Raw genomic sequence first — 9738 nt, forward strand, 5'->3', positions numbered from 1 at the left:
AGTTATGTTAATAGGAGCCCTGGTGGTGCAGTGGTTAAGGCTTCAAGTGCTAACCATAAGGTCAGAGATTGGAAACCACCAGCAGCTCTGAGAAAGAGGTGGCAGTCCGCGTCTATAGAGAGTCACAGCCTTGGAAACCCTATGGGGTCACTATGAGTCAGAATTGACTTGACAGCTGTGGGTTACTTAGGTTAATATTGTAACTGCACACTTATCAGTATTTTAAATACTTTTTCTTGCTTTTGCAAGTTTCAGGATTTGGTATCTTAAATTTTGTTACCTTGTTCATAGTTGGAAAGGATCAAAAATTATTAGTGTGGAAATAACCAAGCCTATTCCTTTCTCTCTGCCAAAAGCAGAATGTTGTCTTTGCTTTTTCCATTTCTGGCCTCCCACCCTTTCCCCCTGAGGAGGATCGTCTCTGCCAGATTGTTTCAATGTAGTTCTGAGATGCAGAATTCAAGATTGGGAAGGAAGAGAAAAAGAAAACCTAAATTGACCTAGGGTAATTTGAAAAATAACTGGCAGAGAGCGGGTGGAGAGAAAGAGAAAGTAGTTGAAAAAAGGGAAGTGAGAATATGGGAGTGTGGTTTGCAAATATGAGGCTCCAGAGTAATGTGGGTTTACAGAGAATTGAGGAGAGAAAAAAGATATGAGAAATGTTACTGGCATTTATGAATTGGAGTTTATTAACTATTTTAGAAGAGAGCTAAACAAATTATTATAATTTTTTTTAAAATACATTTTGGCGAGTTGACCTGTACTTCTTTGAAAGCGTTTCCATTTACTCACAAATGGTTTTCTATGCTATATACATTCCTTGAAAATATCTTTTTGATGACAGCATAAGGTTGTAACCAGTGAATGTACTGCAATGTACCATTCCTGTATAATTGGATTTATATTATTTCTACTTTTCTGCTATTTAAAACCACTGTGATGAATATATTTGTGCACATAGCTTCTTTCTTAAGATTATTTCACTAGGGTAGACTCACAGAAGTAGAAGTGTAAGGGGAAAGTTATAAATTTTATATTGTCAAATTAGTTTCTTGTTTAGATGTATCAACTTGTATACACTCCCACCAGCAATATATGAGCATACCTATCCTAGAACCGTTGATCAGCACTGAGTATTTTATTTCTTAGTCTCTTTTTTCATGTGGTTGTTTTTCTAACTTTTGAAATGCTTGCTAAATTATAGGTTGAACAAAATCTCTACTGTCGTGAGAAATGGGTGAATACCTTCTTATATTACTTTGTATTTTCCTCTTAAAGGAATCTTTGATAGATCATCCTTCGTGTTTTCTCTCATGCTCCCTTCACGACTTCCCTTCTGTCATATCTAGCACTGCAATAACAGAAATACCACAAGTTGGTGGCTTTAACAAACAGAAATTTATTTTCTCACAGCTTAGGAGGCTAGAAGTTTGAATTCAGGGTCCTGGCTCTAGGGGAAGACTTCTCTCTCTGCAGGCTCTGGGGGAAGGTCCTTGTCTCTTTTTCAGCTTCTGTTTCTCGGTTCCTTGGAGATCTCATGTAGTACGGCATTTATCTTCCCCCTCTGTGCTTTCTTGCTGCTTGCTTAATCTGCTCTTCTATATTTCAAAAGAGCAGATTAAGTTCTTTTATATCTCATACCCTATACTAATACTGCCTCATTAACATAACAATGAAAACCCTGTTCCCAAACGGGATTATAACCACAGGTATAGTATGATTTACAACACGTATTTTGGGGGGACACAATTCACTCCTTGACGCCTTCCTTTCTTCCTTACGTCTTTCTTTCTCCCTTTCTCTTGCTTCCTCTCTGCCTTCTTTCTCTCATTTTTTGGTAAAGCTTTTTGATATTTATTTTGGAATATATTAAAAAAGAACACAAACAAACTCTATCCTGGTAATGGTAATCTTGACCACTTTTAGCAATGCTGAGGGAACTCATTGGCTTGCAAAGTCTCCCTGTCCCATTCCATTTATCCTATTGTGTCTCACAGCAAAACAAAAATAAAATTAAATGGTGCTGTTCAAAATGCCCTTAAAATATCTGAAGACAGTTACCTAAGCATTCTTTTCTCTATGATAAAGAGCCGCAGTCACTTTCCACAAGCAACAGTGTTTTGGAAAAAGGCTTTACTAACCTGTCCAACCCTCTTTGGACATGCTGTCCTTCACTGTCTCAGCACTGACAGCAGAATTTCAGAGGTGGCATATGAATCATTTGTAAAACTACCACTGAAAATAATTATGCATTATGTTGGAAATACCCTTTAGAAATGGATTCACACAACAATTACCTAATATTGCTAAGTTTTAGTCAAAGGGTTGTTTTTGTTTTTTTTTTTTTTTCTGCTTGAAGAAAGCTATGTACCTCATCATGGTTCTCTTTCCTAAAATGGTTATGAAGCTTAATTATAGCCATAAAGTGTATAGAACACTGCCTGGAATAAAGTTCAATAAGTATATGTTAGTAACTAACATATTACTTTTTTGTCTTTAGTTTAATGACGTTATAAATTAATAACAATTCTATAAATGAAGTCTAATTTGAACTGAATTCAGTGAAACTGTTACTTACCTTGCTCGGGATACTCCTTTTGGTGCAACCTAAGGTAGGATTTGTTTTAAATGACAATTTACATAACATTTCTCTTTGTTCTTATCTATCCTCTGTATGGGGAAACATCATTGTGTATCAAAAAGAAAGAAATTCTTTAATTGCACTTCAGTTTCAGTATTCTTAAATTGTAAGGTAATTAATTCAACATGCCATTTTTTGCCAGATTCTTCTAGGAGTTAGAAAACAAAAGATAAGACAGACGTAAATGTCTAGATTGTTGCTAAACTGGTTTTTCACTCAGTGCTATTTTTGAAAACGTTTCATCTTTATTTGTGGAAATTTGATCTTTACCTCAGGCACTTTACCCAAGTCAACAGAAATGAAGGTACCTGTAGCCAGACTTGTAAAGTGGAGCTAACAGCCTTACTAATGCCAACACCACCCTACTTTAGAATCTAAAAGGTATACCATCAGAAACGAGAATCTGGATGAACAATTTTAAATTTACTTTTTTATTAAAATTTTTCATTTTTTTAAAAATTCATCCTTGCATCTATATTTACTTCTTTGGAAAACATATCCACATACATATCTGAGTATATACCAAGTTGAAAGGCCCATTATTATGAAAGATGAATCACAAAACGAAGTTCAAATGATGGCTTTTCAAGCCTAACTGTCCCTACTACATTTGAAGGTGGAAAAGTTACACACACCAAGCAAACATTTGAGGCAGCATCTCAATAGATACAAGACAACTCACAAGTGGTAGATCATTCTAGCAGCATAGAAGTGTGAAGGACTTCTCATTTCCAAAGCATTTGTTAACCTATTTAGTTATTTCAGAATCATCGTGCACTTTACATTAGTAATGCAAATAGTTAATGAGTTACTTGAAGAAGTCAAACACTCGTGTAGAATTGCAAGCCTTAGGTCATATTCCATCACCTAGCACACTATCACCTTACTAGGAAATTAAGATCTCTTAGAACTGTTCGTTGACTTCACAGTAATAAACTGGTCACAGCCTGAAGTAAATAGAGGGATCTTTAAAAAGCCAACACAATTTAGATGTTTTTCATACTTTTTAACAGCTATGTTAGTGTCAGTACTTTGGTGAGCAATAAAGCCAATTATCACCTCTATTAGGTAAACCTCCTGTAACTTTATGAAAAAAGGTCTAAGTTACCTAGAACATTCAGCACTTTATGTTCATGGCCATCAATGACTTTCCCCCAAATGTGCTAATTTCTACAATTAGCAAAACTAATTTCAACTTTTCAATGGTGGGGAATATATGTGATTTATTTAATTCATTAATTAGCTCAATCATTTACTAAATGCTTATTATGTGTCAGGCAGTATGCTAGGTAGGGGATACAAAAACGAGGTATAGTTCCTATCCTTGAAGAACACAGGTCTAGCCAGGGAAAAAGAAACATAAACAAATGATTATAATACAATATGATATGGAGGTATATTATTTATACCTTCCCGAGAGACGACATTTGTACTGGCCTTGAAATACGAGTAGGAGTTTTTCCAGGAAGCAAACCAAAGAAGAGGCACACTTCAGGTATTCTATTGTTTGTGTTCTGGATCACTAAGCACAATTCACATTTCCAGCATGACATAAAATTAAGTGAAACAAGTCATATAATAGTGTTGTGACACTATTTATTTGGTAGTAAAGTTTATATCAGTTGATTCATATATATTGTAAATTATTTTCTTTTGAAATATCTTATATCATAAATTACATTAATTCTTTCTTGGTTCTAAGGTTTATGAAATCTTTAAAATCCCTAAAAGCTTTTCAAAGTTCTTTTGCCAGAAAAGAATACATAACTAGTTTACTAAAAAGTTTTCTTCTCAGTAGTATATAAACATAAAGCTTACTTTTCTTTTCTAAATGACTTTATGTTGTATCAACACCCCCAATTCTTCTCTTAATGACAATGCAGGCAGATCCCATAACTTTCTAGTCATATTCTGCTATTTAAAATTCAGTTTAGTTTGACTCTCTTCTGCCTACCCAACTACCCCCTACCGTTCAACCACCCCTACCCCCACCCCCACCATACACACCATGTCAGCCAGTTTGTGGCCTGAAGGACTTGAAATGGGAAAGAAAACTGTTCTTTCACTCCTTGTCAGACATCCTGCCAGGTAGGTATGGTAGGATCTTCTTTGGTACAACTGAAATGAAATATAGATTGTGGACTCTGCTGTGTGTTTACAGGAAGTCAATGAGCCCATTAACATTTTTATTATCTACCATTATCAACCAAGGCTTCCTGTGATAAATATCTCCTGTGGACTCAGAATCAACATTTCACAATTTGAGCATGTGGTGACCTCTTCATAACCTTAAAACACTGCTAATTTAAGAAATATTTGTTGATTTACCTCCTCTGGCTCTGGGTCAGACTGTTATATAGGTTAAACCTTAGCACAAGAAAAAAAAAAAAAAGCATTTCATTTGGGTAGAGCACTTTTCTTTCTAGGTATATACATAGGTCTAGTAGTCCAAACAAGAGCCCTGGTGGCACAGTGGTTAATCGCTTGGCTGCTGTCCAAAAGGCCGGCAGTTTGAACCTACCAGCTGCTCTGTGGGAGACGTGGCAGTTGATTTCCATAAAGACTACAGCCTTGGAAACCCTATGGGGTAGTTCTACTCTGTCCTCTAGGGTTGCTATGAGTCAGAATCAACTGAACGGCACACGAGAAGAACAGTAGTCCAAACAGGTTATTTTTATTGATACAAAATCTAAGTTGCTTCTAAGTGTTTCAAGGTTACCACTGTGGTTGGTAATTCAGGTTGATTTAAACTGACCAATACTACTAACAATAGCAAACATGTATTATGTAGTTACTATATGTCATTGTGCTGAGTAATATACAGGTTTTATTTAATCTAGATAATGATTCGATGAGATGGTGATATTATTCCTATTTTATAATGAGAAAACTGAATGTGAGAGGTCATGAAACCAGCCTAACTTTACCTATCTGTTAAGCAAGCATTGGAGCTTTGACTCAAAAGCCAGCTAAGCCAGCTCAGCTGGCTGATTGGAGCTACAGTGTGAATCTAGGCTCCACCCTTTATTTGTTGTGTGAACTTAGGCAAGTTATCTCTCTTTTTTGTGCATCAGTTTCCTTGTCTATAAAATGATAATAACCATTGTATCTACTTCATAGGTTTTGTGAGGTGAATTAAATAAGTAAAACACTTAGAAGAGCTGACACAGAGTAAGTACTATTTAAAATCATAACTAGTGGCAGGATGGTTAAGCCCTTACCAAAAACCAAACCTGTTGCCATCAAGTCGTTTCTGACTCATGGTGACCCTATAGACAAAGTAGAACTGCCCCATAGGGTTTCCAAGGAGTGCCTGGTAGATTCAAACTGCCAACCTTTTGGTTAACTGTTGTAGTTCTTAACCACAATTCCACCAGGGTTTTCAGTTAATCCCTTGGCTAACCGAAAAGTTGGTAGTGGGAACCTACCCAACAGCTCCATGGGAGAAAGACCTGGTGATCGGCTTCCGTAAAGATTACAGCCAAGAGAACACTATGGGGCAGTTCTACTCTGTCACATGGGGTTGCTATGAGTTGGAATCGACTCAAAGGCACTCAACAACAACAACAAAGTCTTAATTTTACATGTCCATAACCCCTTATCAGAAACCCATGAAGTCAGATGTATTTTGAAATTCAGAATTTTTCAGATTTTAGAAAGGCAAATCAGAACATACACCAAATTTTATAAAACATTCCCAGCAAGGCCTGGGGGGCTTCCCATAAGCTAAGATATTAATATATCTTATTGAAACATGAATAATCACACAAAGTAGAGCATATAAAATGCAGCAAAATAAAGACTATAAATAGATTACTTTCAGTTCAGGTCTGGATTTGTTACAAATCAGTTTGTGGCAAATTGCAAATATACTTTTGAGATTTGAAAATTTTAGAAAAGTTTTTTTTTAATTGTAGTAAAATATATGTAAAAAAATTTTGCCATTTTACTCATTTGTAAGTGTACAATTCAACAACATTAATTACATTTACCATGTTATACTACCACCGCCACTATCCATTTTCAAATATTTTTCATCATCCTAAACAGGAAGTACACAGTGCTGAAGGTGCTCACTTGTCTATGCCAAGAAATTTGAAAGACAGCTACCTGGCCAGTCGACTGGAAGAGATCCATATTTGTGCCCATTCCAAAGAAAGGTGATCCAACAGAACGTGGACATTATCGCACGATAGCATCAATATCATAAACAAATAAATTTTTGCTGAAAATCATTCAAAAGAGGCTGCAGTCATGCATCGACAGGGAACTGCCAGAAGTTCAAGCCAGATTCAGAACAGGATGTGAAACAAGGGATATCATTGCTGATATCAGAAGGATCTTGGCTGAAAGTACGGAATACCGGGAAGATGTTTACCTGTGTTTTATTAACGATGCAAAGGCATTCAACTGTGTGGACCATAAAAAATTGTGGATAACATTGTGAAGAATGGGAATTCCAAAACACTTAATTGTGCTCATGCAGAACCTATACTTAGATCAAGAGGCAGTCGTTCAGAGCAAAGGGATACTGCGTGGTTCAAAGTCAGGAAAGGTGTGTGTCAGGGTTGTATCCTTTCATCATACTTATTCAATCTGTATGCTGAGCACGTAATATGAGAAGCTGGACTATATGAAGAAGAATGTGGCATCAGGATTAGAGGAAGACTCATTAACAACCTGTGATATGCAGATGACACAACCTTACTTGCTGAAGGTAAAGAGGACTTGAAGCACTTACTGATGAAGTTCAGAGACTACAGTCTTCAGTATGGATTATACCTCAACAAAAAGAAAACAAAAATCCTCACAACTGGACCAATAAGCAACATCATGATAAATGGAGAAAAGAATGATGTTGTCAAGGTTCTCATTTTACTTGGATCCACAAACAACACCCATGGAAGCAGCAGTGAGGAAAACAAATGATGTATTGCATTGGGCAAATCTGCTGCAAATGACCTCTTTACAGTGTTAAAAAGCAAAGATGTCACCTTGAAAACTAAGGTGCACCTGACCCAAGCCATATTTTCAATTGCCTCATACGCATGTGAAGGCTGAGCAATGAATAAGGAAGACCAAAGAAGAATTGATGCCTTTGAATTATGGTGTTGGCGAAGAATATTGAATATACCATGGACTGCCAGAAAAATGAACAAGTCTGTCTGGGAAGAAGTGCAGCCAGAGCTCTCCTTGGAAGTAAGGATGCTGAGACCTTGTCTCACATACTTTGGAAGTGTTATCAGGAGGGACCAGTCCCTGAAGAAGGACATCATGCTTGGTAAAGTAGAAGGTCAGTGAAAAAGAGGAAGACCCTAAGCGAGATGGATTGACACAGTGGGTGCAACAATGGGCTCAAACATAGCAACGATTGTGAGGATGGTGCAGGACCGGGCTGTATTCCGTTCTGTTGTACATAGGGTTGCTGTGAGTCAGAACCCACTCGATGCCACCTAACAACAACAACAGACAGGAACTCAGTACCCCTTAAGTACCTATTTCCCCTCCCTCCAGCCCCTGGTAAACACTAACACACTTTTGGTTTCTGTGCATTTGCCTAATCTAGATATTTCATGTATCTAGTGAGATCATATAGTATTTGTACTTTTATGTCTGACTTATTTCGCTCAACAATGTTTTCATGGTTCATTCATGTCATAGCATGTGTCAGAACTTCATTTCTTTTTATGGCTGAATAATATTCCATTGTATTAATATGTTACATTTTGTTTATCCATTCATCTGTTGATGGACACTTGAGTTGTTTCCATCTTTTAGCTGTTGTGAATAATGCTGTAGTCAACCTGGGTGTACATGTATCTGTTTGAGTCCCTGTTTTCAATTCCTTCGGATATATACCAAGGAGAGGAATTACAGAGTCTTATGGTAATTCTATGTGGAACTTTTTGAAGAACTGCCAAACTCTTTCCCACAGCAGCTGCACTATTTTACATTCCCACCAGCAATGCATGAGGATTCCAATTTCTCCACATCCTCGTCAACATGCTATTTTTCGTTTTTATCATCATAGTCATCTTAGTGGGGGTAAAGTTGTATTGTACTTTTGATTTGCATTTCCCTAATGATTAATGACGTCGACTGAGTATCTTTTCATGTACTTATTGGCCATTTGTACATCTTCTTTGGAGAAATATTTATTCAGTCCTTTGCCCATTTTTAAATTGGGTTCTTTGTCTTTTTGTTATTGAGTTGTAGGAGTTTTTTATACATTCTAGATATTAAACCTTTATCAGATTTGTGGTCACTAAATATTTTCTCCCATTCTGTGGGCTGTCTCTTAACTTTGTTGATGAAGTCTTTTGATGCACAGAAATTTTTCATTATGATGAAGTCCAATTTATCTGTTTTTTCTTTTGTTGTTTGAGTTTTTGGTGTCATATCTAACAACAACAACTTGTTGTCATTGAGTTGATTCTGACTCATAGCCACCCTGTAGGGCAGAATAGAACCGCCCCGTAGAGTTTCCAAGGAGCGCCTGGTGGATTTAAACTGACAATCTTTTGGTTAGCAGCTATAGCTCTTAACCGCTATACCACCAGGGTTTCCCATATCTAACAATCCATTGTCAACAACCCATTGTCAAAAACTAGGTCTGAAAGTTTTGCCCCTATGTTTTCTGCTAGATAGTTTATTGTTTTAATTCTTTTATTTAGGTGATTGATCCATTTTGAGTTAATTTTTGTTTATGGTGTGGGTCTTGGTCCAACTTTACTCTTTGGCATGTGGAAATCCAGTTGTCCCAGCACCATTTATTGAAAAGACCATTTTTTCCCCATTGAATGGACTAGACATCCTTGTCGAAAATCAGTTGGTCATAGATATATGAGCTTATTTCTGGACTCTCAATTCTATCCCATTGGTCTATACGTCTATACGTATATCAGTACAAAAGTGGTTTGCTTACTGTAACTTTCTAGTATGTTTTGAAATCAGGAAGTGTGAGTCCTCCTACTATGTTCTTTTTCAAGATCACTTTGTCTATTTGAGGCCCTTTGCAATATTTCGTATGTATTTGAGGACTGGATTTTCCATTTCTACAAAAAAAAAAAAAAAGGCTGTTGGAATTTTTATAGGGA

General features: G+C 36.6%; 1 long non-coding RNA gene across 1 annotated transcript; it reads right to left on the reverse strand.

Moving 5' to 3' along the window:
• Positions 1-1585: 1585 nt before the first annotated feature.
• LOC111821862 (uncharacterized) lies at positions 1586-4872 on the reverse strand. The gene is made up of 3 exons (XR_002825199.1): positions 4649-4872; positions 2579-2607; positions 1586-1598 (listed from the first exon to the last, which is right to left on the reverse strand). It is a non-coding gene; the product is annotated as an uncharacterized LOC111821862 (long non-coding RNA).
• Between the last annotated feature and the right edge of the window lie 4866 nt (positions 4873-9738).

This window comes from Trichechus manatus, unplaced genomic scaffold (assembly GCF_000243295.1).
Source record: "Trichechus manatus latirostris isolate Lorelei unplaced genomic scaffold, TriManLat1.0 scaffold00112, whole genome shotgun sequence".
Lineage (NCBI taxonomy): Eukaryota > Metazoa > Chordata > Mammalia > Sirenia > Trichechidae > Trichechus > Trichechus manatus.